This window comes from Calidris pugnax, unplaced genomic scaffold (assembly GCF_001431845.1).
Source record: "Calidris pugnax isolate Ruff unplaced genomic scaffold, ASM143184v1 scaffold15, whole genome shotgun sequence".
Lineage (NCBI taxonomy): Eukaryota > Metazoa > Chordata > Aves > Charadriiformes > Scolopacidae > Calidris > Calidris pugnax.
Genome location: NW_015090774.1, coordinates 7,689,757 through 7,710,089, shown reverse-complemented (window position 1 = coordinate 7,710,089; position 20,333 = coordinate 7,689,757). Strand labels below are relative to the sequence as shown.

Sequence of the window (20,333 nt, the reverse complement as noted above, 5' to 3'; positions counted from 1 at the left end):
TAGTGGATTCAGCTAGTCTGTTACTTTGAGGTGATCTTGCCTTTTTATTATGGTTTTTCTTTCTTTCTTTCTTTTATTTTTTTATTAATTGACCATTTTGCCATTTAGTACAGGAAAGCACAGAACACAGTCAGCAATAGGCGTAATAGGATCATTTCCTTCTTGAATTGCTGACTTGTGTTAAGATTAATTATGCTTGCCTGCTTGGAGTGCTTTCAGGTAAACAATTGGAAAGTTCTTTATCAGCTCCTTGAAACGTTTTCATAGGATGAGGAGTGTGTGAAGTGGAAGTATGTTAAAAGTCCTGGTGGGCGTGTAGAAAAAAAAAAAAAGAGGAAAATAAACATGGAGGGCAGAAACTGATTTGGCCTCACAGTGATTTCTGTTCTTAGTATTTTGGTCCCAGCAGTGTGAACAAAACTGTGAGATGTTAGCGTGAGCTGGCCGCCAGATACCAGAGAAGTTTTATGGATGTCAGTGGTTACCTCTGCCTTCAGCCGTATTTCACTGGCATGATTTTTATAGTGGTGATATTTGCCAACAACAGCCCGCTGCTTAGGGGTTCCTGGCTTGTTAGTGTTGGTACAGCAAAACAGACCATAGTATTGAGATAGTTTTGCAGATTTTTTTTAGGCTAGATGGAGCTGGGTTTGTTTTGCTTGAATGCCAGTGGAGTCCTTGGAAAACTTTTTTTCTTTTCACAAGAACCTTTAATGTTGGGGGAAAAAAAATTTAAACATTCAGAGAAAAACTCCATGCTCGTGAGACCCCACCTGGGTTATTGCGTGCAGCTCTGGGGCTCCCCACCTAAGAAAGACGTGGACCTGTTGGAATGAGTCCAGAGGAGGGCCACGAAGGTGGTCAGAGGGCTGAAGCACTTCTCCTATGAGGACAGGCTGAGAGAGTTGTGGTTGTAAGAAGAGGAGGCTCCAGGGAGACCTTATTGTGGCCTTCCAGTACCTAAAGGTGACTTACAGGAAAGATGGGGAGGAAGTCTTTATCAGGGAGTGTAGCAAAAGGACAAGGGTAGATTTAGAGTAGATATTAGGAAGAAATTCTTTATTGTGAGGGTGGTAAGTTGCTGGAACAGGTTTCCCAGAGAAGCTGTGGATGCCCCATCCCTGGAAGTGTGCAAGGCCAGGTTGGATGGGGTTTTGAGCAACCTGGTCTAGTGGGAGGTGTCCCTGCCCATGGCAGGGGGGTTGGAACTAGATGATCTTTAAGGTGTCCCCCAAATCAAACCATTCTATGAAACTATGGTTCTCTGAAACAACTAAGGCAGTTCAGCAAGCACTGCATGTATGATGCATACTACATGCAAGGTTTTTTTTTTGTTAGTGGTGGTTTTTTTAGCAACTTAGTTGTTGGTAAAACAGGTTAATCAAAAATGGTAAATTGCATCCGCCACCTAACATTAAGGACGTAAGGACAAAGGTCGAAGGAAGTTATAATGCTCTTCATTAGAACCATTTTTGTAGCTGAGGGAGTAGACAAAGTTCTGGGCACACAGAACTTGGTTCTGCTGACATTCAAGTCAGCTCAGTTAAAATTACTGAATTATTTGACTTCTGGTGTATATAGAAGCTATCTGGTATTAATGTTTCTTTTCCAGGTATTACTGTTTCTTTTAGTCCTTGCCTATAAAGAGAAAAATTGTTAGCAGAATTTGTGGCTTGTATTTGCATGAACTTTTCCCATTAGCCTTCACTGAAATTCACCAGCATTTGAATTACTTTGTGTGCAGATACATTTTAAAAAGTTAAATGAATTAAAGATGAATGAAATGTTATCTGATTCTTCCTCTTGATAATTTAGAATTTTAAAGTGATTGTAATGCCTCCAATTTCATGGATGTTGTATTAGTTTAGGAAGTGATAAACTATGCATAGCTTAAAATCACTATTTGCTGTGCGTTATATCGTAAACATAGCAGGTACATGTACAAGGATTCAACAGGTGGAAAGTTACTGTTTGATTCTAAAGTAGCAGCAAGTGTATGGGATAAAATTTTATTGTATTGGCAGCAAGGCATATTGCATTACTAGTGGTAACATTCCTACAGAGTTTTGACAAACATTTAAAGAACAACAGTTTGGGTTTAAAAGAGACATCAGCTCAACAGCAACATTTCAGGAGCACTTGACATTAAGTTCAGTGACAGGAGATAATGTGATCTAAGCAGTTACCATTCTAAAGTACACTCAAATATTCTGAAATAAAAATATCGTCTATTAAAGTACAGGAATATTGGTGTCTATGGCATAAGGGAGTTGAAAAAACAGTTGATGGCAGAATAGAGAAACTTTTCCATTCTAAAAAATTCTTCTAAAAGTCTGTGTGAATAACAAGGAAAAGAATATTGATGCTGTCTTGGGAGAGATGACTGAAGGCTGGCAAATCGGGGAGATTTTCTGGATGAGGATGTTTGCAGACACCCAGCAGAAATCATTCAGATCACAAGATTTTAATTACCTAGGAGTGTTGATTAGGGAGTATGGCAGGATGTAGGTTCCTAGTAAATTCTTGGAGGACCTTCATAAAGGTTTCCTGGTACTAAATATGAAGAAAGCAACCAGAAGATGGGCTCTTCCAAGCTTTGTTATAACCAGAAGATAAGTAACTTGTGTGAGAGTGAGGAAATGAGCGTCTGGGAAGGAGGATTTGTACTACTTTGTTATAACCAGAAGATAAGTAACTTGTGTGAGAGTGAGGAAATGAGAGTCTGGGAAGGAGGATTTGTACTAAAATAAAGCACTGGATTTTTAGAAAGGCAAATTTCAGCAAAGTCTGGTTAACGTGAATCTTATCCGCCAGCTCTGTGTGTTAAGAGCGGAAAAAAAATAAATTAGGAGAGACCATTGTTACTTCAGGGAACTTTGTTAATGGTAGAAATTGAAACTATTCTTCTGCAGAGGAAATTATGAAATGTGGTGAGGGGCTTGTTTGGCTACTAGTGAGCTCTTTAACATCAAACACAATAAGGAGGGAAAGGGAATCTAGGCTGGAATCTAGGCAAGTGTAAAAATATAGCAGAAGCACGTATAATTAAAATGCAACATTCAGAATGGCCAACTCAGAGTTAAAAGAAATCATTATAGAAATATAATGTTAGTAAAAAGGAAGACAGGGAAGGTTTGCTGCTCTTTGAGGGCTGGAGCTGTGGATGGGATAATGCAAAGCAGACTAAGGTCGGTTTGGGGTTTGTTTTTAGTTTTTTTCCCTTGTGTTTAAGAAGAGAGGCTGGGACTAGGAACTGAACATGGTGTTCAAGGCAAGTGTTAAAACCCTAAGTTGATGTGCGGAAGGAACAAGTTATAAAGCATTTAAAAAAGTTTAAGTTTGAAGTGTTTAAAAAACGCTTTTGAAAGGGTAAGAGCTGGCTGATGTAATCCCTGAGCTGCTGCAGGTACTCATGGAGGATGTGTGTAATACTGGGACACCCATTATGGTGCCTGTCTTTACTGGTGTCGGGGGGTGGTGGTGGGCAAGTGGAAATTTGTAGACCCAGTTGTTTAGATTTGATTATATGTTCCGGTACTTTTTATGGGAATTAAACCCTCCTAAAGCAGTAGAAGATGACAAAGAAAGAGCAGTAGCCCATATGATTTTATTTTTAAGACTAAACCATGTTAGACTAATGCAGTTTCTTTCTCTGAAATGCTAACAGGCTCTGCAATCGGAAGAGGAGCAGTTGATCTCTGATACCTTCGCTTTTTATGATAGCAAATGTTGAAACTTCACTCTTGTTAAAGAATGTCTGGAGGAATTGACTGTGGGTAAGTGCTAAACTGCTTGAAAAACTTTGTTTTCTCTAGAAATGGACTCATGAGATTGGTTAGCAGAATTTGTGGCTTGTATTTGCATGAACTTTTCCCATTAGCCTTCACTGAAATTCACCAGCATTTGAATTACTTTGTGTGCAGATACATTTTAAAAAGTTAAATGAATTAAAGATGAATGAAATGTTATCTGATTCTTCCTCTTGATAATTTAGAATTTTAAAGTGATTGTAATGCCTCCAATTTCATGGATGTTGTATTAGTTTAGGAAGTGATAAACTATGCATAGCTTAAAATCACTATTTGCTGTGCGTTATATCGTAAACATAGCAGGTACATGTACAAGGATTCAACAGGTGGAAAGTTACTGTTTGATTCTAAAGTAGCAGCAAGTGTATGGGATAAAATTTTATTGTATTGGCAGCAAGGCATATTGCATTACTAGTGGTAACATTCCTACAGAGTTTTGACAAACATTTAAAGAACAACAGTTTGGGTTTAAAAGAGACATCAGCTCAACAGCAACATTTCAGGAGCACTTGACATTAAGTTCAGTGACAGGAGATAATGTGATCTAAGCAGTTACCATTCTAAAGTACACTCAAATATTCTGAAATAAAAATATCGTCTATTAAAGTACAGGAATATTGGTGTCTATGGCATAAGGGAGTTGAAAAAACAGTTGATGGCAGAATAGAGAAACTTTTCCATTCTAAAAAATTCTTCTAAAAGTCTGTGTGAATAAAAAGGAAAAGAATATTGATACTGTGTTGGGAGAGATGACTGAAGGCTGGCAAATCGGGGAGATTTTCTGGATGAGGATGTTTGCAGACACCCAGCAGAAATCATTCAGATCACAAGATTTTAATTACCTAGGAGTGTTGATTAGGGAGTATGGCAGGATGTAGGTTCCTAGTAAATTCTTGGAGGACCTTCATAAAGGTTTCCTGGTACTAAATATGAAGAAAGCAACCAGAAGATGGGCTCTTCCAAGCTTTGTTATAACCAGAAGATAAGTAACTTGTGTGAGAGTGAGGAAATGAGAGTCTGGGAAGGAGGATTTGTACTAAAATAAAGCACTGGATTTTTAGAAAGGCAAATTTCAGCAAAGTCTGGTTAACGTGAATCTTATCCGCCAGCTCTGTGTGTTAAGAGCGGAAAAAAAATAAATTAGGAGAGACCATTGTTACTTCAGGGAACTTTGTTAATGGTAGAAATTGAAACTATTCTTCTGCAGAGGAAATTATGAAATGTGGTGAGGGGCTTGTTTGGCTACTAGTGAGCTCTTTAACATCAAACACAATAAGGAGGGAAAGGGAATCTAGGCTGGAATCTAGGCAAGTGTAAAAATATAGCAGAAGCACGTATAATTAAAATGCAACATTCAGAATGGCCAACTCAGAGTTAAAAGAAATCATTATAGAAATATAATGTTAGTAAAAAGAAAGACAGGGAAGGTTTGCTGCTCTTTGAGGGCTGGAGCTGTGGATGGGATAATGCAAAGCAGACTAAGGTCGGTTTGGGGTTTGTTTTTAGTTTTTTTCCCTTGTGTTTAAGAGGAGAGGCTGGGACTAGGAACTGAACATGGTGTTCAAGGCAAGTGTTAAAACCCTAAGTTGATGTGCGGAAGGAACAAGTTATAAAGCATTTAAAAAAGTTTAAGTTTGAAGTGTTTAAAAAACGCTTTTGAAAGGGTAAGAGCTGGCTGATGTAATCCCTGAGCTGCTGCAGGTACTCATGGAGGATGTGTGTAATACTGGGACACCCATTATGGTGCCTGTCTTTACTGGTGTCGGGGGGTGGTGGTGGGCAAGTGGAAATTTGTAGACCCAGTTGTTTAGCTTTGATTATATGTTCTGGTACTTTTCCTGGGAATTAAACCCTCCTAAAGCAGTAGAAGATGACAAAGAAAGAGCAGTAGCCCATATGATTTTATTTTTAAGACTAAACCATGTTAGACTAATGCAGTTTCTTTCTCTGAAATGCTAACAGGCTCTGCAATCGGAAGAGGAGCAGTTGATCTCTGATACCTTCGCTTTTTATGATAGCAAATGTTGAAACTTCACTCTTGTTAAAGAATGTCTGGAGGAATTGACTGTGGGTAAGTGCTAAACTGCTTGAAAAACTTTGTTTTCTCTAGAAATGGACTCATGAGATTGTGTTTTTGTTTGGGTTTTTTTGTTGTTTTTTTATATAGATGAAGGATTTAGGTATTATAGTGCATGACAAGAATAACAAGAGTCAACATTGTTACGTAATTGTAAAATTAGAGAATATCATACAAAAATATTGTCATGGCAGGATTGAATTCTGCCCTCAGAAGAGGTTTTTTTTTAATAGGGCTGGTTCTTAGGTTGGGGCTGAGGTTTACATAGCAAAAGCATGACCGCACAGCCCAGTTCCTTCCTTCAAACACAGTGAGCTTTCTTTAAAGTAATTGCTGCCTCCTGGTTGATGGGAGCAATCGGAGAAGGCCAGAAGGACCAAGTGCTTCCCCCTGAGGCTTGCTTCCCTAAACTTTTAAGACTTTTCTAGTTCATACGGTTGGGGTCCTGTGACTGCATCACAGTGTGAGAACAAAGGATATTCTGCAAGTTAAATGAAGTAATCTTTTTAGCCAGTGTTGAGGTAGTTTCCAGTTTTGAAAATGGAATTAGTTGTTTTTTTTTTTTAAAAAAAAGAGTTCATATGAAGGCATTGGAGGGAGTCTAGAGAGCAGTAAGGATACCTGGGTATCTAGAGGAATGACTCAATGAACAAGGAGCTGTTATTTTAGCTTCAAAGAAGAGAAAGAGGCAGTGGAGAAATGAGAGTGAGGGTTAGTCTGTGAAATATACATGTTTCTCACAAAGATCTGTTTTCTTTCCGCGGTTGGCAAGACACTGTTGCATTGGAATATATTATTAGGATAAGCTATGAATAATTTTAAGAACAGATAATGCAAGCATCTGTGAGTTGTGACAGAAACATGACATGGGTATTACCAGGGCACAGAGGGAAGGACTAGATGACTTTGAGGTATTTTTTGATCCTTTGATTGGTAAACAGGAGGTGATTACGGTGGTGCAGCATGATCTGTAAAATCCAGGGAGAGTGCAGTACTGAGAATTCCTTTTCTCCCTACCTCTCTACTCTCGTGTGTCATTTGATAAGGAGGATCCAGAATATATTAAAACATTATGCCTGGTTTTTTTCTTTTTTTTTTTTTCTTCCCTTTTTTCTTTTTGCCTGCATGGAGTAGATGAGCAAGATGTAGAACTTCACATAGCTGTGGCTGTCACAAAGTAGCTAGAACTCCTTGTTGTAAGACAACAACATGATATAAGGTCTGTGGGCATGCCTATACCCATGCTGGCTCTGCGGGAGCAAATCCTACAACAGGGAGTGCTGGGAAGTGTGGTGGGAAGATGCCTAGGTTAGCTTCAAAAGCAGTTTAGTCATTCATATTTGTGTGGCATTGCATCTATGCCGCTGTGGTTTTACTGCTTCAAGACCTGTGCTAATGTCTGCTGTCTGCCACGCAGACTTAATCAGCTTGTGCTAGTGACAATTTGGCAAACTCTTTCATGTAATCCACTGTATGTTGTAAACAACCCTCTGTTGTGCTGCCCTTGTAGCCTGTGTTTATTTGGGTGCAGTAACTCTTTTGCTTTAATTGATTGTCCAGTAACAGCACAAAACAGAGAGGGCTGTTCTCTGTGTGAGATTTCTTGTCTGAATGCTATGCTAGGGATAACAACAGTGACATTAAAGAAAGGTTTTAATTTCAGTTGGATGCTATTGGGTAAAGCTGTGAATAGCAGAAGAGAAATAAAGATATGAGGAAGTCCTGCAGTGTCAACTGATCTTTAAATCAAAAGCAAATTGGCACAATTTTATGTAAAATTAACAGTTTAGGAGAGGTTTTTTTTTTACCCACAGAGGGAAGTTTCTCAGGATGTATCACTTCTAGGATATATTCTTTCTCTTAATTACCATTATGAATGTATTAAACAGAGCTAATTTTTAACATGCTTTCCTTTTAATATTTTAAAGTCCATCTGCTGTTTTTGTGGGATTTTGAATGGCATGTATTTCTACTGGGAGTGTTTGTACTGATTCATAAATCTGTGGACTGTGGTTTCTGGGGTTATTTTCTAGGGCTTTCACATGAAGGGGAAAGATAAGGAAAGCAATTTAAATTTCCCAAACCACAAGACTATGCATCTTTCATAATATCTAGCTGGGGTAGTGGTGTAGGTTATGATACATGGGATGCAATACAGTCTCTAAGGACAACTTTCATCTCAAATAAAATGCAGTGTAATCCTGAGCTCTAAATTAATTGTGTGAAAGAGGATGGCTAGATCTTGGCTATTCACTTACAAATCCTTGAAAAGGCTTTTGTCATTCTGTGGATGTACTGTAACCTGCCTATTAAAAGAAATTTGACAGACTGCCCTGCTGTGGGTTGAAGAAACATCGAAAACTGCCTTCTGTCATGATGTTGATGATATCAAGATATAAAATAGAGCATCTTAATTCATGACGGTTACTACTATGAATTGACTATTTTTATGTTCTAAAACTGTTTAATATCCTTATCACACTGATGTTAGGACAGAATTTCAAGCTATCGAAGCAATGTAAGCTTATATATATATATAAAAAAATATTATTTTTTCTGATATTTATATGATTTAATTTTTTTTTTTAGTCTGGTTCCAGGTTTTTTTTAGCAGTTCCTCTACCATTTCATGTTTTCCTCATTTGCCTCATTTTTCAGAAATGAGAAGGCAGAAACTTCTTGTGTTCTCTCTCTCCCTTGGCCCTCCTCCCCCTGCTTTCTTAGGATACAGAATGCAGTTGTGTGTTATTTTTTACCTGTGGTGTGGTGTTGCTTGCTCGCTTTTAGAAAGCTGTGTCTTTGATGCAAAAGCAAAATACTTGTTCTTTCCTAAATACATTACATAAGGCAAGATTGTGCTTGGCAGTAATGGTTTATCAGTGCCTAGAAAGAGTGTCAGTGCTCTCTGGAGATAAAGATGTATTATTTTCTACCTGGCAGTACTGAATTTTGTCTGGAGGTGAATGAGAGCTGGTAACAAGTACACACTGGCAATACTGTATGATTAATATGACTCTCCTGGGCCACAAGTAGAGGAAGCTCTTGGTTTAATTGTAACTGTGCTTCTTTAATTTAATTACAGCTTTTTTTTAACAAAAAAAAAGCGCGGATTAGAAATTGAAATTTCTTTAGATTACTCAATTTCATGTGATTTTGTGTACTAGACTGAGTTGTCTTTTGCCTTCTAACCTAAGGTGTGTGTTTGTGGTTTTTTGGTTTTGTTTGTTTGTTTGTTCTTAGATGATTTGGGAAGCTGAAGGCACTTAGGTTCTGAAAAGTTACCATAGCTTGATGTCATGGTTTCAGATTCAGATTTTTTTAATTATCTGTGATCTGAGAATCTTTTCATGTTCTGAATGCCTTCTCTCTAAAACCTGCACATTAACTGCATATCATAGAGAAATCATGCTTTTATAAACCAGCCAAAAGAACACACCTTTGTGTTTTTCTTTACTGCCTCAGTGGCAGTAACAAAGATTCATTGATTCAGTCTTGCAGTACTTTGAAGCTGAAACACTGAATATGCTAGGATAATACGGCACCACTCTTAAGTATGTGTAGTATTTTATTAAGCATATAATGGAAAGCATTCTTTAGCCAGATCAGAAATGGGATTGTTCCTCGTATGATTCTGTTCTTCATTCACTATGGTTTCAGTCTCTTGTACCAATTTTCAGCTTCAGGCTTGTGATTGTAGATAAGAAAGGTTTTTCAGGGTGAATCATGCTGGAATCTTTAAAACAAATGTGCTGAGAGGCTCATTCTCCCCCTTAATTCTGATCCACTTGGAGGGGGCACAAGTACCCTCCATGGGTGGTGCTTGCATACTCCTTTCACACATCTGCTGGAAACAATGATTTTTAGCGAGGCTTGGGGTCACCTTCTGTGCTAAATTTGGTTCTGACTATGGGTAGGAGCTATTTCTCTTACTTTTTTTTTCTTCTCTGTTCCCTGTGATGGACTGTTTCATATGTAACTAAAAGGAAAGAAAAATGCCAGGTTGATCAACTTGTAAACCTCGATCATGAGGACTTCATTTAGACTATACCTTTTTTATTATGTGTATGACAGTAGTCTTTAAGCTATGCTACAAATCAAAGAAGATAAATCCAAGGGAGAAAATAATTACTTAAGCTAAAGGACAGCTTGGTCAAGAGCACAATTATAGGCTTCACTTATAAATTTACACAGATAAGTGATACAGCAAAACAAAAATAGAAAGACTATATTTAACAATGAAACTTACAATCTTACTTTGATGACCAAACATAATGGATGTATGAAGCAGACAGGAGAGGAGTTAGTGTTAATTACAAATTATGGAAAAATCTCCTTCATTTACAGCACCCACTCCGAATTGAGTAATAAGAAATATATTTTAAAATATCATGGTTTAGTGAACTAACGTTATGTGAAAAGTGTTTTACTATTTCAGCGATGCTGTACACATCCTCACATTGTGGAAGCCAGCGAGCAGTAACAAAGGCCATACAGAATGTCGGCAGATAAAAGCATGCGGAGTTGTTGTTGTGAGTCTCTTAGGAATTTTTATCTCTAGTGAGCTATGCAGAGTAGTACCTTTCTGAACTGGGGTCAAAGAAAAAAAACAAACAAACGATTTTCCTCATGTAGAATTAAAACAAACACCTCCACATACTATTTTAAAGGGTACTTTAAGCATTGGATGCTTTTCTTTTTTAGGTCATAACATTTTCTGGATTAATCTGATTCCATGTTGGTGTTAGGTATATATTTTATTTTCTGTTATTTAGAGGCACAAGTTGGAGTAAGATTGCATTAAAGGCAATGGAAGGAAATGTTTTGGAGATGATCTGGAGGATAGAGAGATCCACTCTGGTATCATTTCACTTGAGGAAATTGGCTAGTTTTTAGGACTACCCCTTTGTTTAAATAGTGGGGGGAAATGATGCTAAAAGACTGTTATGAGATTTCTAGTTACCTCTGTGGAGGAACCTGGTATAATCATCCCTAAAATTCAGGAGCATAAAATGGCAAGGGATCTCTTGGATCTTCTAGTGTAGCCTGTACTGAAACCTTGTTATATTTGTGGTCTATAAACTGTGTCTTCCCATAAGCTCTTAATTTTGTGCTCTTTTTGTTCATGCTAATTTGATGGGAAAGCCGTTTAAGAATGTGGTTTAAATGATGAGGTTTTGGCCAAAAATCATATTTATGCAAAATAATTATTTTCTCCCTTGATGTAAGTAACTTTTTAACTTCTGCACAATTCCTTTCAGCATGCTGGAAACTGTTTCGGAATTTTACCTCCTTGCTTATAAGACAGAAAAACTGACAGCCTCCCTATTTTGAATTAATTTATGTAGTCTGGAGGAATTTCTGCCAGACAGGTTAGCAGGATGTCTGTAAAATCAATTTTGAATGCTAAGCACTGTGTAAATGAATAGACACCCTTTTCATACTTGCATTTTTTTTGTATGTGTGCGGCCTTGTTACATGTCAAATATAAATTTAATATAAATGACTCTAGTGTTGACAGAAAGGTGTGGATTTTTCCTTCTCCTTTGCATGAGTTCAGCTTGTTTAACAAGATGTTGTTATGAGGCAATTCCTGTCTGAAAACTGGGTTTTGTAATCAGGTTTTTGGCAGCATAGCCAGCTTCAGCATTTAGTGTCACACCACTTTTTTATGCTTTTGGACTGGGCTTTTTTTCCCCCCCCTCTCATGGTTACCTTTTAGCCAGAACAGTTTCTTAATTGCCCCAAACATATTCAGTGTGTGATGCATAAATACTTTTGAGGTGCAGGGTGGATGCAAATGTTTTTGGGTTGCAGCAGTGAACAGAAGGCAGCAAGGAAGGGAAACGTGGATTGCTTCTTTGGTGGTGTGGGCTCGTGGCTGATCACGGGATCACGGAATTGTCAGGGTTGGAAGGGACCTCTAGAGATCATCTAGTCCAGCTCCCCTGCCAAAGCAGGATTGCCCAGAGCACATCACTCAGGATGGCATCCAGGCGGGTCTTGAAGATCTCCAGAGAAGGGGACTCCACACCCTCCCTGGGCAGCCTGTTCCAGGGCTCCGTCACCCTCACCATAAAGAAGTTTTTTCTCATATTTGAATGGAACTTCCTGTGTTCCGGCTTGTGCCTGTTGCCCCTTGTCCTATTGCTGGGAACCACTGAAAAGAGTCCGGCTCCAACATCCTTCAAACAGCCCTTTAGATACTTGTAAATATAAATAAGTCTCCTGTCAGCCTTTGCTTGTCCAGGCTAAAGAGCCCCAGCTCCTTGAGCCTTTCCTCATGAGGGAGACGCTCTAATCCCTTAATCATCATAGTTGCCCTACGTTGGACTCTCTCCAGTAGTTCCCTGTCCCTCTTGAACTGGGGAGCCCAGAAATGGACACAGTATTCCAGTTGTGGCCTCACCAGTGCAGAGTAGAGGGGAAGAATGACCTCCCTCGACCTACTGGCCACACTCTTCCCTCTGCAGCCCAGGATTCCATTGGCCCTCTTGGCAACAAGGGCACATTGCTGGCGCATGGAAAGTGTGCTATCTACCAGGACTTCCAGATCCTTTTCCTCAGTAGTGCTTCTCAGAAGATCCATCCCTAACCTATATTGGTGCCTGGGGTTCTTCCTCCCCAGGTGCAAGACCTTACATTTGTCCTTGTTGAACCTCATTAGGTTCTTCTCTGCCCAGCTCTCCAGCCTGTTCAGGTTGTGCTGGATGGCGGCACAGCCCTCTGGAGCGTCAGCCAGCCCCCTCCTAATTTGGTATCATCAGCAAACTTGCTGAGGATACACTCTGCCCCCTCGTCCAGGTCATTTATGAATATGTTGAACAGGACTGGGCTGAGTATTGACCCCTGGGGTACACCACTGGTCACAGACCTCCAACTTGACCCCGCTCCATTAATTAGAACCCTCTGAGTTCTGTCACACAACCAGGCCAGGACTCAAAAAAGTGGGCTTGAGACTTCAGTCTTATGTAAAGTGTCAACTAGAGACTCAAGTAGCACTGAGCTGCATTTAGATAATGTGGGCTCTATGGCCTCCTGTCAATGTGCGGTGTTTCAGTTCTCTTCTTGTTCACACCTGTACAATATACTCCACAGAGGATGACAGTTGCATAATATTCCTGTGGGAACCACAGTAATTGCTTACACGCGAAATGAGTATATAGCAATTACCAAATGCACTTTAGCTTTCTCTTGGTGCCCGGTAACTTCTGGAGAACAACTGTATGTGACCTATGTACCCTATAAGTTGGTGGTGGATTCCCAGTGCCACGCTGATGAGAACCCAGAAGACTGTACACCAGGATTTTCTTGAGTTGGCAAGACTCCTCTTTCTTTTTCTTTCGGTTTCAGAATATCTCCATGTCATTTGGACTATAGGATATGAGAGAGTTGAAAAGCTTGCCGTGTGAAGAATGTACATTTTTTCCTCTGACTCTTAACAGGCACACTGTAGCATGTAGAAAAAGTTAAAGGAGGAAAGACTCATCTTCTCTATCTGTGCTTAAAAACTGAGCACAGAAACTTTAGAAATCCTTTTACAACAAAAACTAATAAGTAGAGGCTCCTAGACTTTGGTTTGTCATTGAATCATCTTACTTCATCTTACTTTGCAGTAAAACTAGTCAGCTGACACATGGAAATTCAGATAAATCTCTTCCCTGACCTGATCTACAAGCATGAGTATCGTTTGGTTCTTGATGCAACATCATACGTGTGCCTTTTTTTATTAGATAAGCTGTTCTACAGGGTGAAAAGTGCTGAACAGTTGAGTTGCCTTCCCAAAAGAACCTTATTCTCAGGTTGCGAAAGGGGCTGATGAAAGAGCATGAAGAGGGGTGTGGTATTCATAGCTTGAATGTTTCATGGAAGACTTGGCATCATTTGGGGAGGAGATGTGGATGTTAGTTGCAAGATTGACATAAGGAAGTTGTGTGCATAAAAGAAGCCCAAGGTAGCTAGTAGGAGGGAGCCTGATGTGTGGGTGTGAAATGAGACTAGGTTTATTACAGAAAAGCTTGAAATCTGTCCGTATGTTTGGTTTCCAGAGTTGTGTTGGTTATATCAGGCCATTCACACCAGTCACATAGCATTAGAAAGGGGAACAAATATGAAATGCTACTTTACAATAATCACTAGTTCTGGTTTTTTTATATACTTAGGTTTTCTTTGAAACTGATTAGGAAAAAATAGGAATAGCGGGTAGATATTGACTAAACAGTAGTGATCTGGTAAACTCTTATGCCTTGTTTGTTATTTTTAAAATTCCAAACACTTGTTTTGTGAAAATGAACATCAGCTTTTACCAGCCTTTTCATGTAGCATGTGGCTGGTCTTATCCTCCCCTGTAATGCTGTATGTTCATTTTTCCACCTCTTTCTTGATACAGTTTGTTGCAGTTCTTGATGCTGACCTGTGAATGGGAAGCTTCTGGTTTGTCAAATTGGAAGCGAGGATATTCTTCTTCTCATATTAATCTGTGCTGCTCTGTGATGGTTAGAGAGACAATATATTGTGCAAGTTCCCAAAATATATCAATGTATCTTTAGGAAGTTGGGGGGCTGTAGTTCCACTGATGCTTGACAAGTTAAGTATTTAATATGTTGTTGTTTTCACTCTCTGAAGGAATTAATTGGCAGCTCTGACAGTGTTGTAAACCTGTTTTATTAAATGCAAATCATTAAAATGTTTGAGTGTCGAGCCTTGTCTAGAAGCTCAGCTAGCAGGGTGTTTGTCCAGCAGAAGTACATGTTCCCAAGACAGGTGGCACTGTATCCAAAATTCAATATCAGCTTTTACATGTACTGAGCTCCAGCTTATCCATGGTTCTGTGGCTGTATGAAAGCAGCTTTGATTGCCAAACTCGCTATTTCTCAATCAGTTGCTGTAGGTAAGTGCTGTTCTTCAGATGGTTTGTAGCATTAGAATTTAATTACATTAATATCTTACGCAATAAAGGCAAATCTATTTCTTTCTCCTGATACAAAACAAAAGAACAACAACTGTTAGTTTAAACTATAGTCCAGTCTTATTCTGTAACTTTGCCCATAGCAGTGTACGGCCTTCAGTTAGTTGTTTCTTCTGTCCCTGACTTAAAATCTCGTTAGGCTAACAGAAAGGCAATGCAGCCACTGATGGTGGAAAGTGACATGAACTAACACAGTGATGTGAAGCCTTTCTCTAGTTCCCACTAGTTCCTAGTACATGTTAGTTCAAGTCATCAATTATACTGGTACATTTGAGTTCCCCTTGCTTTAGCTAACAATAGTATTGAAAAAAGATATTCTAGTTTCATAACATAAGAGCTTGAGTATCTAGTTCAAGTTTATTAGGTTTATCTGTGATTAAGACTTTGATACCAGCTGGGACTAGAGATGATAATGTTTTTTTATCAGAAAACACTAATGCATTTGAAATAAGTATGTTCCCATATAGTTTGTTTTCAATTAAACTCTTCTAAGGAAAACTTTCCTAGATTCAGGTTGGAACTTCAGAATGAATAAAGACACAAAATGGATAAAAGCTCTTTTTTAGAGTTACTTAGTTTGCATGCAGAATTGTAGTATCATACTTCCTTTCAGCTCTATTCTTCCTGTGTGTATTTTGGGATTTTTTTACTTGTTTGTTTGGTTGGTTGGTTTTTGGTTTGGTGGTGCTTGGTTTTTTCCTGGTGAAAGGTTTTTAGGGTTTTCAGAAGCAGAAAAACTGTGAAGACTCAGGCTTGTGGGGAGGCAACTGTCCTTTTCATTCAGTGGTGAGTTTGATCTCAGAAGCAATCCAATAAAAACTGAGTTACTATCAGTTTTCTGAAATGAATATGATAGGGGAAGATCCTGTTATACTGATGTAGGTAATTTTTAAACTGCCTTGAGCTTCACAAAAATGTTAATATTAATAGAAAAGAGCTATTACGTGATTTGGATCTTACTCTTTTGTAGGATTCCTTGGGTTGGTTGCAGGCTACTTGGCCTTCTTTAGGAGCTAATGATACTAATGCTACACATAATTTAACTAGTTCTTATATAGAGCTTATAGAGCTCTTATAGAGCTATAAATAATTTAACTAGTTCTTATTTCTAATCTTTCATCACTATATATTAACGTATGAATTTGCTCTCACTATAGTGCTGAGGGATAGGTCCATAAAGGGTGAAATCTGCCTGGTAGTTTGGAGACGTATAAAGGTCCATACATTGGTTTTGTAACACATAAGACACTTGTTCTTTCTCTGCTGAAGACAAACAAGGAAAAAACTTGTGTATATATCACATAATGTGGCCTATTCATTGCAAAGTTTCAGGGTGTGTCATGAAGAATGTTTTGTCCCACCATCTTATTTGTCATTGCTTGTGTCTTGAGTCTAATTAGATAAGTGCATATTTTGCCCTGAAGAATTTAGCACAGTGCAGGGAAGTTTGTAGTGTGTAAAGGTAGACAGGAGAGGCCACTGGCATGATGAAATAGAAAAAAAAGTTTTCTGCTAAGTGACAACTGTTTTTCTCAGCTTTGGTCCTATAAAAATAGTAAATAGGTATCTTTCCAGAATTGGCTTCACCTTAATACTGAATTAGTGTAAACCATAGTGGTTTTTTCTAAAGATCAAATTCTCAGTTGACAGGATGCTTTCTCGTGTATCATTGTTCTTTGCCTCCCAGCATTTTCTAAAACCAAGAGGGTTTTCAGATAAAGCTGACTTCGTTTTTCCAAGTGTGGATTAATTAAATTGTTTAAAAGTGTGCATTATTATTTCAAAATATAATCTTGGAATAAATGAGAGAGAGAAGTTAAGATATACTGTGAATATATGGGCCTGCAAGGATTGATTGAATTGGAATGCCAAATGTAAACTCATTCATTAGATTTTGATTTTGTTTCTGCAGTCCTAGAATCTGTTGGGCTGAACAGAAAATCACCAGAGAAACCTTCCTTTCTGCAGCTGTTGTCAGACAAGCTTCTCATTAATCAGGCAAGCAATGGAGATAACCAAGTTTGATGCATTTGTTTTATATGGAGCAGTGGGGATTGGAGGGGTTTTTTTGAGTTGAACTGTCCTTAGAGCAGTTCAACTGTAAGGAGAGTTGATGGGTTTATGGCCCTTGAGAGAAGGTGGCAGGAGCCTGGTGGAAGTTGTCCTGCCCAAGCACAGAAGTTGAGGTTCCTGGCGTCCATGTCTCAGAAACACTGTTTTGATTTAAAACCATCGAGGGCCTCACACGTGACCCAGCACACTCTCCTGTTGGGCCGGTTTGGGTCCCATCCTACCGGCTGCGGTGACACCTGTGACTGAAATGAGAATTTAGGAGCATCTGTAGTGGCCTGGGTCAAAGATTGAACTCAGCACAGCGATATTTTCCAGTGGCTACTCCTCAGGGTGGAATGTGTGCACCAACTGTTTGGCAGTATCTCTGGCCACGTGCTGTCCATGGGCTTATTTAATCAAAAGCAATAGTCTTCCTGTTCTGTAAGTTCAGCTTTTTTTTTTTTTTAATTTAATGAATCTGACTAATTGCTTTTAAAAACTGGGTATACTTTTGGTACATGCTGTGGCCTGTAACAATGAATTCCATAACTTGTCACAAATTACCACTTGTGCAGGAACAGAGACGGGAAAAGGAGATATCCAGAGGCAGGAGAATGCAGGATCGAAATTTTAGATGTTTAAGTCATGTATCATATACTCTTTTTAATTTTTTTAAAGGACTCTGCGTCTCTGCTTTAGTGTATGTTTCAGGGCTATGATGTACATACTCATTTATCTCTCTGGATTCTGGAGAAATTTTTTTAAACTCTGGTTTGCTAGAAATAGAATTGGATTAATGCAAAAGTAATGTCACCTACTTCAAGTGTACTTTGGCATTTAAAAGCTGTGTTTGTGGCCTTAGTTTCATATTAAGTTGAATGTTGTAAAAATTTACATTGAATATTATTTTTGTTGTAAGTCTTTTAAAACAAAGATTTGATCACTGTAAATACAACATTATTGAGAAGGAGTTTTGGAGAAACCTTTTTACTACCCAGATTAGATTAGTAAAATTTGCTGGCAGTGCTTGAGGTTCGAAGTGAAGAAATTGACTGGGTAGTAAATTAATTGATTCCATTGCTACATGCCTGCTCAAGTTTACAAAATGCGAGCTAAGCAGAATACTCGTTTCATCCTACTTTGGTGTCTCTATTAACTAAAATGAACTGTGGCTTATCTTAACCAAGAGGAGATCGAAATGATTACGTAAATACGATGCATTCCTGAAGGGCACCGGTTGCTGAAACTAGCATATAGTTTGCAAAATGATTTACTGCAATATTCTTTTTATGTCCATTCAATTCAAAAGCTGCTTCTTCCTACCAGTGAAGTGCAACAGTATATCTTATACACAGGCTGGTTTATTGTAGGCCATTTCTGTTTATTAGGAGGGCGTGCAGCTGACTACTCCAGTCCCAGGTTTTGAAGCTTTTTTTTTTGAAGTTTGCAAGGAAACTATTTTATGAAACACATGGGGGTTTTTGCCTCTCTTCTAGTAGGAATGTTATATTCAAGAGGAAGGAAAGTCTTTCACAGCATTCTAGCTGTGGCACAAAAGCAATGCGTGACAATATGTGAATGTCTTTTTTTGGTTGAGTCTTTTGCTAATGGGGAAGTCTTTGATAACTACACAATCAGAAGGAGGTTAACCCAAAACAATACTGAAACTTTGACCCAAAGTCTGTGCTCTCATAGGTAAAATTACTGTAGCTCATTGACTTGATTGGTACTACTCTGGGATTTACTTTACCAACGTTTGAACTTAAAAGTGCAAGAAACATATAAATGTTTTGCTTCAGTGCAGAACAGTGCAGTGTTTGTCATTTTAATCACTGTACAATTATAATCTGATTGCTTTCTGAAGTTGTTTGGGATCCTTCAGATACAAAAAGGGTTACTACAAAATAACTTGCTAAGTACCACTTAATATCGATTTTCTTCAATAGCATTTCTCTCACTTCATAGCTGTTCTTCACAGTTAATGGCTACTCAGTTATACTGAGAAGATGTATAACAACATTATTAAAAAAAAAACCAACAAAAAAACCCTCTGCAACCCTGTCTCAGGATGTTGCTAATCATTCCTATTTTTGCTGGTTGTTTTTAAATCCTAATGAGCTTTCCTTGAATTGAGATTTTTTTCTCCCTGTGTGCTGAAATTACATTGCTGATCTGTAAAATGTAGATTCTCAAGTCGCCTACGCAGAATACACTTTCTATACACCAGCAGCAGAGTATTTTGTTGGAGGATGTGCTGGAGAGGAGCTTTTGTTTTAGCCTCATGAAATAATTGTGTACGTATACCCTTGAGCAACCAGCTGCAATTGAAAAAATGAATATTTTGAAGACGCTGTGGTAATGAAGCTTTTGCACGTGAATTCAGTAACTTTAAAATTTATCTTACAGTACAGTCTTTAAAGATCTAATTCTTTATCTTCTCATTTAGAAAACAGACTCATAAAACACTCTGACAGTTACCTCATTCTGTGGGTGATTCTAGAGAGTAAATAGGAGACAGCATGATACTGGGAGAAAAAGAACGGGTGCACTGATATTTCACTGTTTTGGAAATGTCATAGTATCTTCAGTGAATGTAAGAGAACATTAAAAACCTGGAGCTTGATCAGTTTCTGAAGGATTATAAATTATGAGAGCAGATGAGGGGGGACTTGAGAACCAAGGAAATCTTGCAGTTCTGAGCCCCATGAAGGTCATGACACAAGGGGGAAAAGCTTTCAAAAGCCTAAGTAATTGAAATACTTCTCTTCTGAAAACAGCTTAGAAACTTCAGCATAACTTTTTGCTATTAGTGAATGTCAAGACAGAGACTAGTTTGCTGTGATTAAGGAAGCAATGGTAGGTGTCATCCCAGGAGCAGTTCAAAAAAAGTGTTATGCCCAAGAGGAACAATCTGCTTTCCTGCTTCTGCCCTTATTTTAAGGCTGTAACATTCAGTCTGTTTTCCCTTTCAAAACTGTGTTAGCTGCACAGAACAGTGCGTTTTAAGGTTGGAACTAAAGCCTTTTAACTAGAGTCATGATAGATGAATTCTGGAATCGGTTCCCTCCATAAAAAGGATCTTTGAGGCGGGACAGAATAGATGAGGAAGTTGCTGTATCCTCTGTTACTTTTCCTTGTGTCCAGGTAGGGAGAGGCAAAGCTGCTGGGGTGGGTGACATGCGAAAGAATCTGCTGGCCTTCAACGGTCATCTTCAGCTTGGAATGGCCATCAGCCAAATGTGAAGTTGGAGGGTTAGTCTTGGAAAAATAAAATAGGAGAGCAGTCTTTGAGAAAACAGAATTCTTCCAGTTCCAGAGCAGGAAAGGATGTGAAAAGTTTATTTTAAGAAAATAAGGATTTTTTATTAATATATTTACAAAAAGATATTAATTTCTGGGAGTGTTTTGACTAGTGATCATGTTCAGTATG

The 20,333-nt window shown here is 38.5% G+C and overlaps 1 protein-coding gene across 1 annotated transcript in view; it reads left to right on the top strand.

The window, feature by feature from the left end:
- Positions 1-5,769: 5,769 nt before the first annotated feature.
- The window catches only part of FAM160A1 (family with sequence similarity 160 member A1), an 80,237-nt gene continuing 65,673 nt past the window's right edge, over positions 5,770-20,333 (top strand). The window contains exon 1 of the mRNA XM_014944924.1: positions 5,770-5,880. The gene's annotated coding sequence lies outside the window, so the exon portion shown is untranslated. The remainder of the gene's footprint in view (positions 5,881-20,333) is intronic.